This window comes from Uloborus diversus, chromosome 4 (genome assembly GCF_026930045.1).
Source record: "Uloborus diversus isolate 005 chromosome 4, Udiv.v.3.1, whole genome shotgun sequence".
Lineage (NCBI taxonomy): Eukaryota > Metazoa > Arthropoda > Arachnida > Araneae > Uloboridae > Uloborus > Uloborus diversus.
The window spans coordinates 180,435,337-180,458,323 of NC_072734.1; positions in this window are offsets into that span (position 1 = coordinate 180,435,337).

Here is a 22,987-nt window from a genome sequence, read left to right on the forward strand (position 1 = left end):
GAGGAAAAAAAAAATTAACCCCATGTCAATTTAAGCCTAATGGCAGGATAAAGGTTGTTAAATTGTTATTTACCAGTTTTGCCGTATGGCACGGAGCATAATCATCCTGGAAAATGACGTTTGGAACTGAAGTAAAGTGATCCCGGATAGGAGGAAGCAATTTCTCCTCCAAAATGCCAATATACACCTGAGCGTTTACTCTTCCTCATACTAAGAGAAGCCCAACAACTCCTTGATCAGAAATACATCCCCAAACCTTAAGGTTTTACTGGATGCTTGACTGTGTGTTGAATGCAATCGGGATGATATTCCTCTCCTTTGTGGTGCGCATTTTTTTCAACCACCAATGTAGAATTTAACGCATGAAAAAAATCTCCTGAATGATCCATTTTTGTGTGTAGTAGAATCATTGTTTAAGCAATAACGTTATACTGCTCATTGCAAGCCAAAGGTTTGAACTCGAAGCATTTGCAAGGACATTCAAAATTTATTTTTTTTTAAATATGTTTTATGGTATGGTATAAAATATATTAAATATAAAATATATACAATGATACATTTCATATTTCTTTGGTTTCAATTTATAGTTATAACCAAAATGATTATGTAAATTTCCCTAAACATTTCTCGTGTAAAATGACAAATGCTTTTCAATCCTAGCTCGATAAGGTGACCTGATTATTAAGGTGCCGAGTTCGTAACTGAAGGGTTCTAGGTTCGAAGCCAGCCGGTCGAAGATATTCCGTTATCACTGATAATGACTAGGGCACGTTAAATACGTCGTTAGCAGTAAGTCCTGCACGTGAGTTAATGCCTCTGGAAGTGCTGAACCAGGAGTCGTTCGGTATCTGGTATGGTTCCTACTGTCGAAACGCTGATAGAGGTGCGTCTATCTATATTGTTCTGTCTAAGCTTTGGACTGCCACGCAAATGGTGTTTATTAAAATGTAATCCGTAATACTCTACCTCAAACCAATCAAAAAATTGCGTCCAAGCATGGTTAATGATGAAAAGGGAAGTAATGAAGGAAAAAGCGGTCATTTCCTAGTTAATCGCTTATTATCTAAATGGATTAACTATGAAATACAAGGAAAATCCCATAGTCAGAGTTAGGCAAGCTATGACAACTAAGATAATCGGTTATTCCGCTTGTTTTTCTTTTGAAAAAATAACACTAAATAGGTAAGATTTATTGCACTTATTTTTTTGTGTACATTTATTTTCTAAAATGGTGAGCAGTTAAACCTTTTATTAATTTTCTCTTTATAGTAAATAAAAGTAAGGCTTCTAAGAAATTCTGGAAGGAAGTATGTGGCAGAACTGCGTCCAAGAGACTCCATAACACCTTCAGCCTTGAAACTTTGTACAAAATTACTTCAAACCCCGGGGATGTGAACGTGGGTTTTTTTTTTTCTTTTTTAACTCGAATTAGTTTTTACGTTCAAATTTCGCGTAAATTGCTTATTATTGCCTATAAAAGGGGGGGGGGAATTATTTGCACATATTGATATTATATATCATTGGAAAGGGTAGAACTTTCCGCGTTCTATGCAATTTATTTCAATGCTCTACCTTAATACGGCGGGAATTATTTGCGTTTTTCGCTCGAACTCTTTTAGGCTTAGCTAAAATTTCGGCACTACTTTCTTTATTGAACCTATCAGTAAAAAGAGAAGGAACTGTCCCACAGTTTTATTTTTTGAGACCACTAAAAAGAGAGGCTTTTTATACTCCTTATCTAACCCGACCTATGATCGAAAAACTAAGATTCTTCGTTCAAAGAAAAGTTACAAGCCGTTAAAAATCAAGTTCGAATAATCTCACATCAATTAAAATTATTGATGTTTTATTTGTCGTTGCCATAGTTACGTCTATCCGATTCGCATGTTTTTTCTTTCTTATTCATAAACTATAAGGGTTTCAATTTTAACGGAAAATCTTAGGCTCAACTCAATTCAAGCCCCGAGCTAAAGAGCAAAATATATTATTAGAAACCACGAATATGAAAGCGGCTTTTCAAACGAACAAAACTAAAGTTTTCCAATGCTCTGGACCCCCTTAGCGCTTACGGCTCTGCAAGTTGGTACAAATTATTTTGAAACCCGGGGAAGGGGTGCTCTTTGTTACAAAGGGAGCTCATAATGCATTTTCAATCTGTTTCTTTTTAATTGACGATTTAAATTTTTGCGAATCAAATAAGATTGTGAAGCTATCTTCGGGGGTTGGTGAGCGTTAGCAAGCAGGGGGCAGAGCCCCCTTGTAAATTAAAAAAAATAAAGCAACCATTTATCTACGAAATAATTTCACAAAGAATTGAAATACATTTATAAATTTTATTTTACATTAAAGTGTTCTTTTGAGCGATTTTGCGCATTAAGAGCGCAATTATGTACAAAGAGACTGTTTTCAAACTTTCATTAAAAAAAAATACATACACGGGGAAAAAAACATACTTTTAAAACGGTCCCGCAAGGTTCCTACATCGAAAATTTACTGATATTAAATTACTTTTACTGCTGTAAAAGTGCGCCCAGACGGCATAATTATCAAGCAGTAAATTCCCGCCTTTATTAATTCCGGATATATGCTTAAAACGAACTTCCATTTCTTATTCTCTTAAAAGTCTTAAGAGCTGAAATTTAGGGCAGGGAACAAAGTCCCGTTAATGGCAAGAAATTAATGAAGGCACGAAGATGTCAAGGTCGTTATGGGTTTTAATTACGGTTTGGAGACGGAAAATGTTCTTTTAAAGTTGCGGAAATGTTTTAAATAAATTTCACCGCTTTGTGTCAGGTTCTGTCGTAATAAAATTTCTCCCAGCGGGAGGTGTAAGTTTTCAAGCTTGAAATTTTTAGCATTGCTAGATACATTGTGACAAAATAGTCAAATATTTGGAGGAAAATAGCTTATGAATCTCCTTATGGTATTCACAAATATTTCTATAAATAACAAGGTTTAACACAAATCTATAAACTAATACATATTTTGTAAAATTAGTTTAAAAAAACTACACATGGTTTAAAATTTTCAAAGTTTCAAAGTAAACTTGCTAAAGTTACTCCTAAAAAAAGCAACTTTTTTTTAGTTTTAACTGTAAGCTTTGTACAAGCTATCTACATACCTTTGTGCATAAAAAAGTAAAAAAGAAATAACAGTGTCAAATCGCACAAATTAGATTACTTTTCTTTTCAGTATAGGCTCCCCCGTGTCTACCACTCTTTGTGGTTTAACAAGTTGCTTGGGACCCTGAAGACATTGTTTGATTCAGACTGAAGACCAAAAATCCCCGGTCCAGCAACCCCCGAGGTATCGTTTTACTTGGAGGCGACCACGAGCATATTTAACACACCATAGTCACCATTAAAGAAGACGGTGGATCTTCGCCAGGCTTGAATCTAACCCTGGATTCTCCGATCACAAGTCTGATGCCTTACCTATCAGGCCACGACGGCCATTGTAGATTACTGCAGACACGTGTTTCGGTGTTACAAGAAATATCTTTTTCAATGCAAAAGAAATTAGCATATGGATGAAAATACATCCGACAAAAGTCATCTTCGTCGGATGCTTTTTCACCTATAATCTTATTTCATTTGCATTGAAAAAGACGTTCTCTGTAACGCCGAAGCACGTGTCTGCAGTAACCTGCAATTTGTGTTATTTGACGTTATTTCTTTTTAATATGTTTATCTCTTATAATCAAGGAACGATTGGTGTTTATATAGTCTCAAGCAAACTAAAAACAGCTCCGTGGTCTATATTAAGAAGGATTTTTTGGATACCTTTAATTTTAGAGAGACTTTTACAGTGCTAACCAGTTATTATCTTGATAGATGACTGATTTTTCCTTGAACAATTTCATTAGTACTTTTTAAATTATAACCTGCTTCGGAACTTAACAAAAATGAAGAATATATTTATTTCACATGTGTGCAATATAATTGGTGCAAAGAAATGGAAAGAACATTATATAGATTCCAATTCCTAAGCATTTGTTGCACCTTCTTAAAACCTATATTTCACATAGTAATGGTAGAATTGTTTGCCTCCTAATGTAAAGAACTTCAATTTAATGGTGTTACTGATCACAATGTATGCAGTTGATTTTGTGGAATAGTATATTTTGCACAGTGATTGCATTCGTTTCGCAAATAACTATTCTCTAAAAAAAAAAAACATTTAATTAATAAGTTATTTACAAATTAATACATTTAAACAACAAAATATGTACAACATTTATCAGCTTTAACATAAAAAGAATATGCATTATCTGTTTCAGTTTATGTATTTGATGATAAATTAATTGTAGATAGATTTAAGTAAATAAATATCAATCAGTTTTTAAAGCACTATCATAAATATAGTATTAAGTAGCAAGTTTAAAATTTTAGTTTTTTTTTTTTTTTTTTTGGACTACTAAGTCTTTAATTTCTGAGAAACTAGCAACAACACTGAAAATAAACTGAAGATGATGGTTAACGCAAACTATGTATTAAATATTCTCAAAAAAAAAAAAAAAAAAATGCATTTTTATCAAGTCTACTTTGCTATTTCTGCACATGTATTTACTATATCGTGCATAAACTACTCAAGGTGGTTAAAAGCTAAGTAACTAAATTACTAGTATTGGATATTGCGATTCGAAAATAAAATTTTTAAAAATGCATAAGAGTTAGCTGATATTTTAAGAAATGGCTAAGGTATTTTGAGATAATGGTAAAGTTAACCTTTATAGGGTAATACTTTAGTATCCAGTGGGAACATAAAGCAAAAAATTCATTTTTAAATTAAAAACGTGACAGTTAAATTTCCAGTACGAAAATCGTTATTATGTTTCAATAACCCCCCCCCCTTTTTTTTTAATTTTTAAAAAATAAAATATTTTTTGCAATATTTCCTCCTAATCATTACACGTTAAAAACTCATAATGGAGGAAACATTTCTTGTTTTCAACATAAAAAGCTCTAGTAATTCAAGTCGGAATTCAGATCGTTAATTAGAAAGAAGATGCCTCATTAACTGTCCAGAGGAGGATGTTAAGAAAAAACACGAGCATCATCCCTTTTGCAATAAAGCAAGGTAGTCAGAAGTTTAGACTTAATATTATGATTTACTCGGCAATCAAAATTTATAAGCCATGAAAAAAGAAAAAGAAAAAAAAACAGATATATACTACGACACATAAGCTGAAATATGCACAGTGTCTCTTTTAATAAATAAATTGTGTTTGTAAAGATGTTAACAAGCATTTTCTTTACAGCTTTTGGATTAAAAATCTGTGTTGTCTATTAATGTTAATATATTCATTTTGCTGCATATATCTGCCGATTTGTTGCCCCCCCCCCCCTTAAAAAAAGTAAAACTGACGGTTACCTAAAAACGCGTTATGTGGATATGATATTTGAATATTTGAAAACAAAGGAAGTGCAAACTAGGGTGGTCGCTTTTAACTTTTTTTTTCTGGAACGAAATGCGAGTGGGTACAGTGTGACAATAGCAATATATTTAATGAAATTGCAACCTCAGTAAATAATACGCGTAGGGCAACGAAAATCTAAGGATGCCTAGTGGTGTGATTTATATGCAAATTATTAAAAAGCAAACAAAATTATTTAAAATGAACAACCTTATTAAGTATCTCATGAACGATTACTTTCGACAGCTATATATGACTTAATCCAATATGGAAGAATACCATTAAACGTTTCTTGAGGGAAATTTAGCCAAGGACCATCCACTGGTGTAAGCAAATCATTAGTGCTTTTCTGCAGAGGTACTCGGTTAATGTCACGCCCAATCAGATGCCATAGGTGCTGTACATTCAGACCAGGAGAAGCCGTCGTCCAAGGAACGTTGTTAAATTCGTCAAGCTGTTACAAATTCGCATGTGACATGCGACCAGAGATGAACTAAAGCCTACACAATTTCTCTGGGTGACCGACATATTTGTCGAGGGCCGTTTTTTTCCCTCAGGCAGAAGCGGATCGTTCCTAAACAATACTCAATGTAATTCGATAATCCCTGTACGTCGACACCACGCGAGGCGTCGAGCCCTGTATGTAGTAGTTAATAGTACCCCTGTGGCTGGTACCCGTGCGGCTATACCCGTGGGGTATCATCGTTTGGGCTGGTATACTGTTTGACCACAGGACATCCCTGGTACACGTTTCACTCATATATTGACATCACTCACGAAAGGGGTCCTTGTTCCTGCTACCGAGGTAGCTTGCCCACGTGGAGAACCCCCGGAACTTATATTTTGACAGCAAACTGCTTCTCCTCACCAGTTGTAGGACCTGTTGATCTGCGCTTGATTCAGGCCGTCCCCAACACAGTATTACAGCAAGATGCCGTACCGCACGTCGCAAGACGAACTCGTAGCAGCCTGGCTGGATTTAATAGCCTTCTATTGGCTGCAGTTTCTCCAGGTCTGAATACCATCGAGCACCAGTGGGATCTCATTGAACGTGATATGAAACGAGGACCACAAGCTCAAAACATCGATAATCTGCTCAAAGCAGTGGATGTAGCTTGGCAACGACTACGAATCCATCAATAAACTCAATGATGGCATTTTTACTGTATTAAGGCATAGTTACTGTATGTCCTTCACTAAAAAAGTATCCGCCGTAACGTCTGATAAAGTCTACTACCATATGAACGGACTTCGTCCATTTTCTGAAAGAGTTAGCAGAACTGCGTTTTTGACGGCATTTCGCCATTCGTATTTTCGCCTTCGCGCAGTCGAACGGTCTTTTTCAAGCATTAAGCATTCCTTGGAATAATGAGACACGTCTCATTGCTATAGCAATAAACAGGAGCAGTTATTTCGGTGGGGGGGGGGGGGGGGCTCGTGATGGACATGCACTACCTTCCCGTGGATGGCGCAATATTCGATAAATATTGTTCTACTATTTTTATCTATATTTTAATCATTTGGATATCCGTGTCACAACAATCACTCCAGTAATTTTCATGGCGATATGCGCATTCTTTCTTTACGTTGCAGTTTCAATCTTCATGAACGCTGGACTGAATAGTATTTCTTATCAATCAGTTTCTAATATATGTAGTGTTGTAAGGAAGGCAAAATGATGCAAAACAGTCTAGTGACACGTATTAACACCCATTTACACTAATTTAAGCAAGATGTGCGCATCAAGTACTTTTTTTTCTTTAAAATAAAAGCATATTATTTATGAACAGAGTTGTGATGAAAGTTGCGTACTTACACAATATGCATAGAGTGATTTCGTTTGAAAACCCTTGCAGGAGCGAAGTCAGCAGGTTAAATAGCGGATTCAGCAGATTGGAATTTTATAAAATCACGTTAATTAATTTTGAACAGAAAGTTTAAATTTGATGATGAGAGTTTAGAAATTTTTGATTTCATAATTAAGGGAACTAATTAGTGCAATGTATGCAAAAATGATACAACACTAGTGTTAGAGAGTGCTTTTGACAGTTTTGAAGGAAACTGTTTATTTTTATGATATTTGAATAAAAATGGTAATTATGGCATTCTATTATTGCTCAATGCTGAATTTTTGTTCTTTTAAATATCTTTTGAAGGTGATCATTTTACAAGCCTAGAGAAAAGCACTGCTTAAATCCAGCTGGTCTTAAAATTTTAGTAACATAATGCTTTTTACAACTATTTATGAAATTAGTATTAGCAGAAAATATTGAAATGAAAGGCAAAAACTGGTTTCCTCTAATTAAGCCAAAGCATACTTGTCTCCTTTCTAATTGAGTCTTAAACATATTTTTGAAAATAGCACAAAACACTTACGTCATTAATTATATTTCTTTAATTATAAAAGCGATTGTTTGTCTTCCATTTTACATTGTTCCTCTATCTTTTGTTTCTGAAAAGAATACTTAGAAGCTCACTAATGATGTTTGAAAACCGGCTATTGGATTTTTGAATGCAGTTCAGGACGAAAGAGAAAGAGTTTCTCTCCAGAAGAACTTCATCGAGAACACTTATTTCTCTGTTCAGTAATTTTGCTTGCTGTGTTGCAAAGAATTGATTGTCAGCATGGATTTTGACAGAGCAAGTTCTAGTTTAGCGTCTTAAGTTCTGGAGTAAAATTGCTCGCTCGAAATTTCTATGCAAAAGAAAGTGACAATTTAGAGAAGGTTCATATATCAAAAGCAGAAAATTCTTTAGAACGCATCATTTGTGCAATTTATTTATGTACTCTGTAAAATCAAGACAGTTATTTTCCACTCACTGCATTAAAAACACATTTTGTTCAAAAAACAGTGCACAAAGCGGCATGATGTCATGACAAGATATTTTAATTAAATGCTTCATTTCAAGCATCGTATGCTTTCTAATGGCTTTACACAGGTTTCCTTCTTTTTTTTTTAATTTCCAGAAGAAACTAATAACCAATGTAGAAATTATAGAAACTGATATGAGCCGTATAATTGAGATGCAGCACACTCAATTAACAAAGGCAAGAAAATCGAAATTTGTATACGGTACAGTACAGTGCTGGTAAAAAAAATAGCATCACCTTCGCATTTTCATAACAATGGGATTATGTGAGAAGTTTTAATCGACCGATTAACGATGAATGTATGTAAAATTCTACAAAACTTATGAAATAAACAATTAACAGCAGGAATCCATTAATTGTTTACGTAGATCGGGGCTGCTTCCGGGCCAAGGCAAACTGCTGACTCCATGCTCATTTTTCCTTTTCTGAACCTGCGTGTAAGTTTAGAGAAAAAGAATTACTTAATCCCATGTCAATTTAAATCTAATGGCAGGATAAAGGTTTTTCAATTGTTACTTACCAGTTTTGCCCTATGGTACGGAGCAGAATCAACCTGGAAAATGACGTTTGGAACTGAAGTAAAGTGATATCGGATAGTAGGAAGCAATGTCTACTCGAAAATGCCAATATAGACCTGACCGTTTACTGTTCCTTGCACAAAGTGAGGCCCACCAACTCCTTGATCAGAAATACATACCCAAATCATTTGGCATACGATATGCTTGATTGTGTAATGAATGCAGTCGGGATGATATTCCTCTCCTTTGCGGCGCGGGTGATGCAATTTTTTTACCACGACTGTATTTTCGCTTAGTTATGGGTGTATTATTGGGAAGTGGGACAGCCGCAAAAGGGGCTTGGGGGTTCTCCTCTCAAAAGATAAGTTCTGATTGCGGTAGTGCTTTATACCTATATATATTTATATATTGTTGCGAAGCAGGCTCACCTCTTTTTTTTTATACTTTTTTTTTAATGAGGTAGGTGGGCTAATGGGCGATATATTGCTACTAACTTAATCTCTGTGCTTGGATTGATTTTAGGAGATGTATCCTGATCAGCTGTCATCGTAGGAACTCATTTTCTCTGTAAATAATATGTTAATAACTCTGTAGGAAATGAGTTAACTGAGTTTGCATGTGCTCACACGCTCACTATTTGCTGGTTGTGAGTTTATTAAGTCTCTAATATTTTTATTTTATTAGATTCAGACGATAAAGGAGCGTCCGTGGCTCTGTGGTTAAATCTTCGTCTTTTAAGCCGGAGGTCCCGGGTTCAATTCCCGCCGGTGACCACGGTGTTGTTTCCATATCTTGTGTTGTAAATCTTTGTCTCAGTATGAAAATGAATTTTATTATCGATTTCATCTTGGACACAACACCAACCGCACAAAAATATTTTATCAAGTATATATGGTCATTTTACGTTATGCTTATTAATGAAATAAATAAGACTATATATCGGGTCTATACTACACAACGTGTCCCCATTTAACTTGCAAGACTTCTTTTATCAGGAGTCTAAAAAGGGTTTTAAAAAGGGTCTAAATAAGATGCAGTGTTAAGACATTAAAAGTTCAAGGCGAAAATGATATTTAGTGAAAACATACGAAACCTAACTTTTACATGGACCCAAGGTCCCTTAATTTAGATATACAGAAACAATCACAATTAGAAAATAATTCGAACTTTAAAAAAAGTTGAAAAAAGTATGACACCACAACTAAAGGAAATATTCAATTTCAAAGTTTTAAAGGACCATGCAAAAGATAAGAATGGAACTTATTGCTTTTTCAGAAGAATGGAAGGTTGTCAAAGTGAAGAAACAAAATATTTCTGTTTCTCTTTGCTTTTGAAAAATAAATAAAACTGGTATGGTATGTAAGAACGAACAACAAAAGCTCTTTCAATTTAAAAAAACAAACTTCATGCACACATATAATAGTAAACTTTCGTTATTCACTATATTTTCCCCCAAAAGTGTGTTAGTGAGTAACAGTGTAAAATAGGGTAAGTCAGGGCTCCCCAGCCCTATACCCGCGAGCTATACAACCCGCCGAGCGTTTCACGCGTGCCCGCAGCTTGCGATCAATTTTTTTAATGTAAAAAATGCTTTTCATTTTTAAGATTGACCATGGAAAGCTAGAATTTGCGTACAATTAGTAAAAGCACTGTTTTCCTTCTTGTTTCTATAATTGAATATATAGATTTTTGATATAGAACTTTTCTATATTCCGGCTGACAATGTCCAAAAATCCATTATGAGAAGCAAGAATTTGCAAAAAAATAATTAGTAGACCATTTACTTATGAAAATCATAATTTTCGACCGTAAGAGTCACATAAAACCAAAGTACATATCACGACTACCTGTAAAATTATCCTACTCGACTAATAAGGAAACAATGACCAATAACTATTGAGTTTTGTTCATGGTAGATTTTGGACTCTATACTGTTTGCTTTTATTGTTAAGTTTTTACTTATTTCATATGTAAGAATGTTTGTTTATTTTTTAAAAATTACATTAAAATTATTATTTTCTACACAGTGTGAGTATAATTGTTTTGCTATGCCCGACTATTTAATAGTAGCTTGAAAACATTAATGGTGCCCGTCGTGTGACCGGTATTCCAGAATGTGCACTTAGGTACAAAAATGTGGGAGATCACTGGTGTAAGTCATTAAAAAAAAATCGTTTCATATCTCGGTGAATGTTAGTTGTACAAATGTCAACTCCTTTTCGTGTTGAATAGTTTTTTTTATGCTTTTGATGCTCCAAAATGCAATGAAGGGATTTGGGGACAATATGAAAGGTTTGATTTCTTATTTTTTTATTTAATTCCTCTTTCGCAACAAACTTTTAAATATCGTAACTTTGCATCTGATTGGAAGTTTGTATTAAGAATAAACGGTTGCGTATATATCAAGATTAAGCTGTGTATTGGTTCCTAACTTTTTGCAAAACCTAGAGCATTCCCCTTAAACTGGTTTCCAACCTTTCATAGGGCACTTCTACACTACAAATCTTTGAGCACTTGTCTCTCTTTTAAGAACACTTTCAAGCAAGCTTTCTTGAACAGTTTTCAAAACACTTCCTAAAACTTTTTTCAGCACACATTTTTGGTTCTTCACAAATTTTAAAACACTTTGAAACTGTTTGTTCACATATGAAAATTTTCAACACTGACACAACTATCTTCTTTTACGACAGTTTGTTGTACATGCAGTGGTGGAAAAAAAATTGCATCACCCTCGCCACAAAGGAGAGTAATATCATCCCGACTGCATCACACAATTAAGCATCCCGTATGCCAAAAGATTTGGGGATGTATTTCTGATTAAGGAGTTGGTGGGCTTCACTTTGTGCAAGGAACAGTAAACGCTCAGGTGTATATTGGCATTTTGGAGGAGAAATTGCTTCCTCCTATCCGGGATCACTCTACTTCAGTTCCAAATTTCATTTCCCAGGATGATTCTGCTCCGTGCCATAGGGCAAAACTGGTGAGTAACAATTTAAAAACCTTTATCCTGCCGTTAGACTTAAATTGACCTGGGGTTAAGCATTTTTTTTTCTCTAAACTCACTTGCAGGCTCAGAAATGGAAAAATGAGCACGGGGTCAACAGTTTGCCTTGGCCCGGAAAGAGCCCCGATATACGTAAACAATTATCGGATTCCTGCTCTTAAATGTTTATTTTATAAGTTTTGCAGAATTTCACATACATTCATCGCTAATCGGTCGACCAAAACTTCTCACATAATCCCATTGTTGTGAAAAACGAGGGTGATGCAGCTTTTTTTACCAGCACTGTATGAGCATTTTTTTCAGTATTTATGATACACTCCTTTAAGTATACCACTAGTTTTGCTTCTGATTTCGCTGCGAGCTCGCAAGGAAATCGTCAACCACCGACAGAAAATAGACGATTCTTTTCTGGGCAGACTATCTTTTTCTACGCAATTCATGACACCAAATGACAACAATTTATTTTACCATTCAGAAAAATTCTATTTACTTGTAAATAACTGTAGCTGTTGAAAATATACGAAAGAAAGCAATGATTTGAATGATTTGACTTGTGTGCTCAAAGGTGTTCCTCATCTCATCTTAAATGTTCCTCTAAGCTATTTTTAACTGCGTTTTCACTGCGTTTTTAAGCTAAAAAACTTTCCTCAGTGAAGCATAGCGAACAGATTTGGAGCCCGTTTCAGTACACTTTATTTTTCTCGAAGCACATTTAGAACACATATTAGTGCGAATTGAAACAACTGGGAAAAAGTTCTAACTTAAAGGGTTCTAATGTGTCTCGGAAATATACATTTTATAGGTGGGTGCCTTTTTACAATCGACATATGAGTCGCAGTTTCCACACCAGATGAAGGTACTTGGACGCTCTTAAATACGAAACTGCTCTAAGAATTTAATTTTGCTTAAAATTTTCAAAACCTAACAATACTCAAGAAACAGCTTTCAATTCATGCTGCCGATTTTCTGCTTCAAGAAAATTGTCTTCGGTCGGAACCTGCACCTGTGGTCGTAATAGGCAAACGCTAAACCAATGCTGCAGTTTGCTGGGCTAGCTAATTACCTTAAGAGGGAAAACATTAAAAATAAAAGTCTTAGATAAACAAAGGGAAAATTATGAAGGAATTTTTAGGGGCTGTTAAAAGTGAAACACGGGATTATTTAACTTCATTGATCTCTTATTTCTGTTCTTATTTATTAAAAAACACACAGAGCTAGTAAATTTAAAAAAAATACAAAACTAACTGCACAAACATAGTATTAAACAAGGACATTTTATTATAATTTTATTTAAAAAAAAACTTTAAAATTGATGTATAACCGATTACCACAACTGCTATAAAAACATATTGTACATCACAACTGCAATTTATATTAGCCGCCTTACACGTTTTCAGTAGATTTAAGTTCTAAATTTTCCGTTACTGTAAAAGGGATTAACATAAACAAAATTGATATTGTGTGTCGATTGATTATCTTATGTACTTATTTTAAGATTAATCTTTAACATTCGGGACTTTTATAGATAGTAGATAAAATTCTACAAGCTACACGTATCCAAATATCTTTTTTTTTTTTTTTAAGAAAGCAAGAAATTATGTTGCATTATGCTCAAATGTATTGATTTTCAAGTTATCCTAACATTTAGATGAACGAAATTCATATCACGGAAGTACAATAAAAAGTAAAACTGACATAAAGTGTATATGTAAGCAATAAGTAAATCAATTAGACCGATTATCATCACCATAAAAATATTTTACAATGTATACAAATGTGTCATTATTCTTATCAATTAAATCAATAAAAAATGCTTAAAATACATTTTGAGATTAGGTTCATTTGCTCAATTAATTCTCCCTTAATTTAGATGAAAAACTATTCCTAACAGTTTATGAAACGATCGCTAACTTTCATGGTACTAACAAGTAGAAGTACCTCGACTAATCAATGATGCGTATAAGTAGGAAAAATTGTGGAAAGTTTTCTTTTATGAGAAAGCTTTAAAACATTTCCACTCATTTAGCTGAAGAGTTAAATCTCTAATCAAGAAGCCATGCCTCATTAGCTGTTCGCTGGAGACCTTAATGGGGGAGCGAATCTATGTGATTGACTATTTTTGATATCATCATCTTTTTTGTGGTCTTCTTCGCTGCGCAGGATGTGTTGCGATTTTTACTTAATTTAGATGCTGTAATGAAAGATACTGCAGATTGAAAATGCTTAACACATTAAAATTTTCTTCCACCTCAGCCATTAGTGTCGTTGTAAATTTTGGGCTTAGAGCAATTTAAGTTTGCTTACACGGAAATGCAAAAATAAAAAGTGATGGTTAAATGTAACGTAAACAAAATTATACCTTTTTGCTTGAAAAGTGTTGGTTATTCAATAGAGTATTTGCAGCATAACGTATCATAAATATAAAGCTCATATTCGCTTTATAGTAGTAATTTCTGTTTTGCTTGTACAAAATTACTTGTATAAGATGCATTATTACTTTTTGACACATAAATAAATAAATAAATAAAACAATTTATTATGTAAAGCAGCAGTAACCAAAATTATTACTCCTTTTTCTAATTACGTTTCATATCTTTTATTTGGATGAAAAGTTTCGAAAAATTAATTTTACGGGCATGCTGATTTCGTATATATTTTTTAAAAAGCAGTCCAAAGTTTCGCTTCAATAAATTATTACATGAAAATGAGAAGAAGGTAGAATTGAAAAATAAAAGTAATTAACTCAAATGACACCAATGCATTTTTTTTTGTATTAGAGGTAACCCAAAATCTGGCACAGGTAAAAATAAATAAATAAAAATAAACCCTACAAAGGCTGTTTTGGCGGGGGGGGGGGACAGTCTATGTTCGCCTAATCTGAAATTACAAAAAATGAAATATTGATTAACTGCATTTTTTAACTCAAGAGTGATTAAACTTGGGAAAATAAAGAAACAGATCATTTTTTCATACTTTTTTATGAATGGGAAAATTAAGTAAAAATAAGAAAATTTCACAGTTCTCGCCGAACACTTTACAATGGTGGTAAAAAAAATTGCATCACCTGTGCCGCAAAAGAGAGGAATATCATCACGACTGAATTCAACACACAGTCCCGTATCCCAGATGATTTGGGGATGTATTTCTGATCAAGGAGTTGGTGCCCTTCAATTTGTGCAAGGAAAAGTGAACGCTCACTTCTCTGCGACTTCTCTAGGTTAAACATATTCTTCACAGAGAAAATGAGTGCCTGCGATGATAGCCGATCAGGAAATGCTCAGGTGTATATTGGCATTTCGGAGGAGAAATTGCTTCCTACTATCCGGGATCACTTTACTTCAGTTCCAAACGTCATTTCCCAGGATGATTATTCTCCGGGCCATAGGGAAAAACTGGTAAGTAACAATTTAAAAACCTTTATCCAGCCATTAGACTTAAATTGACATGGGGTTAGGTTTTTTTTTTTTCACTAAACTCACACGCAGATTCTGAAATGGAAAAATGAACATGGGGTCAGCAGTTTGCCTTGGTCCTGAAATTGCCCCGACCTACGTAAACAATTATCGGATTCCTGCTGTTAAATGTTTATTTCATACGTTTTGCAGAATTTCACATACATTAATCGTTAATTGGTCGACCAAAACTTTTCACATAATCCCATTGTTGTGAAAATGCGAGGGTGATGCATTTTTTTTTTTTTTTACCAGCAATGTATATTCATTTCGACTTAATATATTTAAAAATACTTTTTAATGTGAGTCACTACATAACAAACCAGCGTTCTGAACTTCTATAATAGTACGAAAACTGAAAAAAAAGGTATATTTTAATTGAAATTCTCATTTTTTCTACCGAAAATATCTCAATATTTCACGTTTAAATACGAGAAAGAAAGGGCTAAAAGATCCGCGGGTAATTTGTTCCCTTTTAAATAGCTCAACGAATGATAAAATGGAATGTTGCAGCACAGCGAGGGCAGCCATATTAGCCAGGTCAGTTGCATCCGGTGTTTTAAAAGCTGAGCACGAGCATCTCTGATCTACCTGTGTAAATATTTTCGTGTCTGAACTGTTTGGTCTTTTTCATGAACTTTGAATGATAGCGTTTAGTTCGTTGGTGTGTTACGCAAATATCGATTTGCATCCTAAAATACTACGATGAAATGATTTACGTTTCGTTATCTAACCATTTTTTTTCAAGGACATGTGCTTGTGGCGCTAGTTATTCCTTCTTTGTTCCTTCTAGTTGATCCAAAGAGCATCTAGATCCAAGCTTAATTAGCTATAACTTGGTTTTAATTATCGGAGAAACGAAAATGAAACGTGTTTGTAGTCCTAAAGCTCCATTCTTTTTCAAAATTGAAACAAAAAAAAAATTAATTTGAATTCCTAAATTTTGAGTTCAAATTATGTTTTTCGCAATCACGAGTTGCGACAGGACCCTACTCATTGGTTACTACTATACTCACTTGTTTCTAGACACGGCTCTTGTCCCTCCAAGTCTATCCTCCTGTTGAACGGAGACGTGTGTATTTGTTGTGTATGTGTAGGCTTTTGTATGTGCGTAGACCTGTCTGTATGCACGTTGGCGTGTGTGTACGTGTGTGAGTGTATGAGCGTGCGTGTGTCTAGGACATGGACGCCACCGACCAGGATCGGCTACCGGAGGACGGAGCCGCGCCAGCAGGTGACGGTGGTGGTTGAAAAAGGCACGGAACATCAAAAACGGTCAAATGAGAACAATAAGCAATCGTGATTGCTCAATAAAAAACATTTTTGTTACAAAAATGTTCATGTCAAGGATGTGGCTCAGGTGCCTTAATTTTCACTGTGCCTCACCCTCCCCTATGTAATGAATCAGATAGAATCTAAGCGATTGTTATTAGCATCTTCCCTTGCAAGGTTTCTGAATTAGTTCAAATACGTAACTGACTCTTGGAATTTGGAAGGCTTCTGAGTTCTTCAGAAAGAGTCCATGACAATTTCAAACAGGTAAATGAATTTTAGCTAACTTTTCCTGCTTTTTACTGGAAATGCTACCGGCAAAAAATAGGTACGTTACCTGCCCATTACTTTCCAGCAATGTTCCTGAATGTCATTATAGTGTGGTTATGCATCTATAACTTGTCATTTACCCTCTTTGGTAACTTGTTTTTAAAGGCAACAAATATTATAAAAGATATTTGAGTGCGATATCTTTATACACAAACTTTTTACGTGCATAGTACAATTTACATTGAACGATATAAAAATTAAAAAAAAAGTATATCAACACATCTTTATGAAATGCTGAAATTTATACATGACAGTTTAATCAAAATAAATGATACGCACTTCTACTAATGTTTGTGACAAATTATATCTTGAACACAGTACGATCCAACGTGGTGACATTTCATTCAAAGGTTTGAAATGATTCGTTTTTTCTTAAGTTTCCATTTTTCCTTCAACAATACAAGCGAAATATCATTTATCATAGATATTGTGAAAGTGATAAATTTAACAGTTCTGACAATCGTCGCTTGTTCTACAGTGACACAACAAAGGGAAACTTTCATGTCTCCACCCAGATCGAAGTGATAAGTATTACGTATCTTTTCATATTTATTCTTGTAATTATTTTTTTTTAGAAACGAAAAAAAATGTCACTGAGCTTAGAGTGATGCTGATTGTTGTATAACACATCACGAATCGTTTAAAAAATTCTTTAAAAAGAAAAATTTCTCTAGATTAAAATTTTCTGAAAAATGGTTGTTATTACGTGTGTGTGTGTGTGTTTTGTTAAGATACATTTTGTGAAGTTTAAGGTAGGCGAACACCTGAATATTTTTTTCTTCAACGTTCATTGCACCTTTCTATGAGTTAATACGATTAATAAATATGACATAAATAACACATTTATTTGTTGCAAAAAAATTCTATAGTTTTTTCAAATAAAAAAGCCATATTTTTAGCTAAAAACTGCTATTTCCATAATATATCCAGTGCATTTACTTTTTCATAATTCCCTAAACGTTTTATGTATATTTATTCGTTAAATGCCAGTGAGTGCATGGGCTTCCAATTTTGAAATAATTAACTAAAAACAGGTTTTTGGTAAATGTTCGAAAAATTCCCTCAAAAACCGTGCTTTTTGCCGCCCAAGTTTAATTGAACATTATTTCAAAACCACATATTGCATGTTCATTGACTTTTTGAGGTTTATATCACAGTAATATGTTCAATCACCCTGTTTCAAAATAAGTTTCAAAGTTTCAAATATTTACAGTGAATGCTTTTTTTTCTAGAGCTGTTGGCGTAAATAAAAACTTTGAAAACGTGGTTATGGAAAATCAAGAAAGAACAAGTACATTTCAATTATAAGCAGTGCATTTGATTTACGTAATTTTCTTCTAGTTTTCTCAATAATTCATCGATTTAAAAAACAATTGCAGATGTAGAAAGAGAGACACTTATGCTCTCTAAATTTCTCAAAATCGATTTTGTTTTCAAAAAGTAGGGTGATAACTTATAGTGCGCAATATAAATTGTTTGAAAAAAATTAAAAACATTACCACTTTTGCACTAACTTTTTTTTTCATACAGAGTTATTCATCAGTAACTGACTACTGGAATACAAAAATGTAATAAAACAGGAATAAATAGGTGTATATTCATTTTCTTATTGCTAGAACATATTTCTGGCATCCATTGAAAGACCCTGTTGTAATTTATAGCTGCAACTAAAGTTTTGGTTGGTGGCTAGAGCGGAGCACTTTCAAAGCTATCTAGAAAGTTTAGTAAGTGTCATTTAGAACTAGTGAGAGGTGTTTTGACATCAAATGTTTAACCATATTGCTTAATGTTATTTATTTATTTTTTGTTTGTTTGTTTTTAATCGGGCTGTATAAGAGACCCACCTCAAGAGGCGTGTGGGCCATAACCAGACCTAGTGCGCTCCCCTACAATGCATCAGTCTTTCATGTGTCACCATTAGGGCGCTGATGCATGACACAGTAGTTGGAGGCACCTGGGCTCTCTTTTAATGCGAAATTGCACTAGGAATTTAATTTTGCCTAAGGAATTCTAAGCCAAACGAATACTCTAGGGATCTTTTACCTGCCGCATAATCATACGACTTGGGCGCTGATGATTTTCTGCAGCTTGAAAATCCACCGACTGGCCACCTCAGGCAGGTCCGAACCCGAGTCCACAGGCATAGATGGCCAGCACCTAACCGTCACGTCACCAGCCAGTTTTTAATGTTCAATTTAGTTCTATAAGTTTATGTGTTGTGATATACACATTAGGGTGATCCAAAAATTGGATGTTTTTGATAAGCGACTTCTGACCGCAAAGAAAAATTGTGTTTTGACTTCCTAAATATGGATAAAATTAGTTTTAATATTAATAGTTATGTTTCTAGATCGCGCATATGCCTCAAAGTTTAAGTATTGTTTTTAAAAGATCACACCGCACAAAGAAGAAATTTTCTATTCCGTTATTTTGAAGACTGATACCATTAAATAATTTAAAATATTGCAAATGCTCCAGGCGTTTTTTCTCTAACCATTGCTACCATTATTTACTTTCACAGAAAGATCGAATTTTCAATTGCAACAAAAATTATGCCTCAGTAAGCGACTTAAAACATGGCAATGTACTGAACAGTGTATATAATTGATTTTTTTTAAGAAGTCCTTCATGGTTCAGAAATATTTCAAAGAGAAAAAAATCTGCAAACGTATTAAGTGCGAAAGCTAAATGAATGAATTAAAAATAATACTCTTTTACAACAACCGCAATAACAAAAACAAATCTGAATTCGGAGCAAATTCAAAAAATCAGTAACTTTCTAGACCTTCTGAAATTATGAATATGCTTTTATGTTTAGGCTCTGAAACATAAATTAAGCCTAAACTCAAGTCAACTTTTCAAGATTTATTGAGTTATACTAGCAAAATGAATTTTCACAGAAATAAATAGATTATTAAAAACATATTTTCGTACCATTAGCTAAAATAGATAAAAAGTTTTCTCTAAAAGCTTATTAGCAGTATTCCTTTAGAATTACGATAATTGAATAACCGAAGTTTCTTCTTGACAAACCAAGTAATCCTGTTACATATGCTTCTTGGTACGAAATTGTTTTATAGTTCATTAACCATATTATAACATCAGTGAATAATGGTACTTGTATAGAAAAGATACATATTATGAAGATTTATTTTACTGAAATTAGCTTCAGATTTCTAGGTCTATTTGCATTCGTAATTAATTATCCCTATTTGGATAGCTCCCAATTCAATCAAGTGCCTTTTTGAGAAACGTGCCAAATGGGCTTAAAAAATGATGGCATTAAATGAAGTGTTTTGTTACAGTTTTATAAATTCTGTAATAATATACTTTGGCACATTTATTCGTGTTTCTCTTATTGTCGAGCATATGATTTAATATGCACTATTACTGAATGCTAGATTAGATTGGAATTAATGTTATAAACCAACTTAGTTTAATGTTATAAACCAAGACTTAAAAATAGTGTTAACGTTAGTAAATTGTCTTTTGCATTACCACAAATAATAATAATAAACAACTTTCTAACTTATTATTTTTTTATATTTTTTGTCTCGTAAAATAAGGCAAACTGTGATGGGAATTTTATGTATTATAAAAATTGTGAGCTTCCTACTGCACAATATAAAACTGACGCAGTATATGTTACTAAACCTTTAATGCAATTGGTATATACGTATATGTTTCATAATAAAGGGTTTGTTGTTGAAATAATGTGATGATTGTCCTACATTTTTCAATTGTGTTCTTATGTGCACCACTATTAGATCATATGTGAACGATTAAATATATATTTTTTTAAATTCTATATCATAAAGAAATATTTATTTTAAATCTGAAAAAAAATCTAGAGCACAAAGACAAAACTATTCAATCATGAGATCATTTTTGCTTAGACAGATTGATAATTAAAAAAAAAAGAAATGATTTTTTAAAAAAAATGTTAACAGGTACCCCACTTTTCCCTATATATACTTCTGGTAAACATAACAATCTCAAACTTTTTGAGTTTTTTTCATCATAACTTAACTCTGCACTATTAAAATAAATTTTTGCATCCCTGAAAACGATATCCCAAAAGAAAACCTTAACAACGCGTCAGAATAAATAAATTTTACTTACTTCCCGAGATGATCAGAAATAAATATTCTCCTAATATGTTTATAAGAGTTTCGGCGTAAAAATCAAGACATAAAAGTTAAAAATCTGCCGCTTTGCCGACAATCAGTGAATGATATGCAGACTACGCATCGATGCTTAAAAGAAGTTGTCGCCAAGAAAAGCTTCTTTTAAAGGCTTATTGTTAATATTATTACAATATTACCCATTAATTATTTTTTTGTTTCATTATTTTTATTTTTTAAATTATTTTGTTACTATTTAGTTGACCGCCAACAACTTAGTGTTATATAATGAGACGAGTATATAATTCGGAAAAAGCATTTTTTATTGGCAGTTAGTGCACAATCTAAAACTGACACAGTATATGTTACTAACCCTTTAATGTAATTGGTATATACGTATATGTTTCACATTAAAGGGTTTGTTGTTGAAATATGATGATTGTCCTACCTTTTTCAATCGTATTCTTAAGTGCACCCCTACTGCGTTATATGTGAACGAATAAATATATATTTTTTAAATTATATATCATAAAGAAATATTTACTTTAAATCTGATATAAAATCTAGAGCACTAAGGCAAAACTATTCAATCATGAGATCACTTTTGCTTAGACAAATCGATAATTACAGGAAAAAAATAATAAATGATTATTTTCCTTATATATACTTCTGAAAAGCAAAACCATCTCAAACTTTTTGGGTTTTTTCATCATAACTTAACTGCACTATTAAAATATATTTTCCATCCCTGAAAACGATATCCCAAAAGAAAACCTTAACAACGCGTCAGAATAAATAAATTTTACTTACTTCACGAGATGATCAGAAATAAATATGCTCCTAATATGTTTATAAGAGTTTCGGCGTAAAAATCAAGACATAAAAGTTAAAAATCTGCCGCTTTGCCGACAATCAGTGAATGATATGCAGACTACGCATCGATGCTTAAAAGAAGTTGTCGCCAGGAAAAGCTTCTTTTAAAGTCGCATGAAAGGATTTCCACTCATTCAGTTAGACATTTAGGTCGTTAATCAAGGGGAGGATGCATCATTAGCCACCATGCTCCAGACAGTAATGGGGAGAGGCGGTCTCTTTCTGGGTCTCTTTTTGAATACATTTCCTGCTCTTTCCTTTGCCATCTTGCGTTTTAAGAAAAAGTTATCTGTACTCGTTCAAGTTTCTTTAAATTTGCGACACAGCAATTAGAAAGGGGTCGATTTATTTTTTTCGAGCATTATATTATTACCTCTCGCGGAGTTATTTCAGAGACTTCAGTATGAAATTGCAAACCAAGGATTAATGAAATAGTGAGATAGTTTGTACGTATTTAATGTCATATTTTCTCAAAGCAATATGATAGACGTAATGATGTAAATAAAAGTCAAAATAGTCATTGTATTTAACTGAAATTTAAAGTGACTGGTTGATATATAATGTTAATGTCATTAAATGAAATCTATCAGGTTTCATCTTTATTGGGAACGTAGTTGTATTTTGTCTTAGAGTTAAGCAAAATGTAATAATATATTTTTTTCTTTGAATTAATATTTACTTATTTTTCATTAATCATACTTTGGTTGAAAACTGCAAATGTTTTTGATAAATATGGGTCATCATATATTTTGGCAAGATTTATAATGTTTTTTAAATCTATATTTAATGAAATATATATCAGGCTTTATCCTTATCGGAAGTAGAGTTATGCTTTGTTAAGGTTGTCAAACAAAAGTAGTATTTTAATTTTTTCTTTGAATTAGCAGTGTGGTTTTATTTTCATTATCAGTTGAAATCCGCATATAATTTTGATTAATATCAGTCATCATGCTTTTTGTTGACAGATATCATGTTTATTTTTCTACACGTACTGAAATGTATCAGGTTTGCCTTTATTTAAAACAACGTTAAGCTTTGTTTTAGGGTAAGGCAAAAGGTTGAGTTTTCATTTTTTCTTAAAAATAAAAATATCATTCTGTTTTGATAACCATTCTTAGATGAAAGC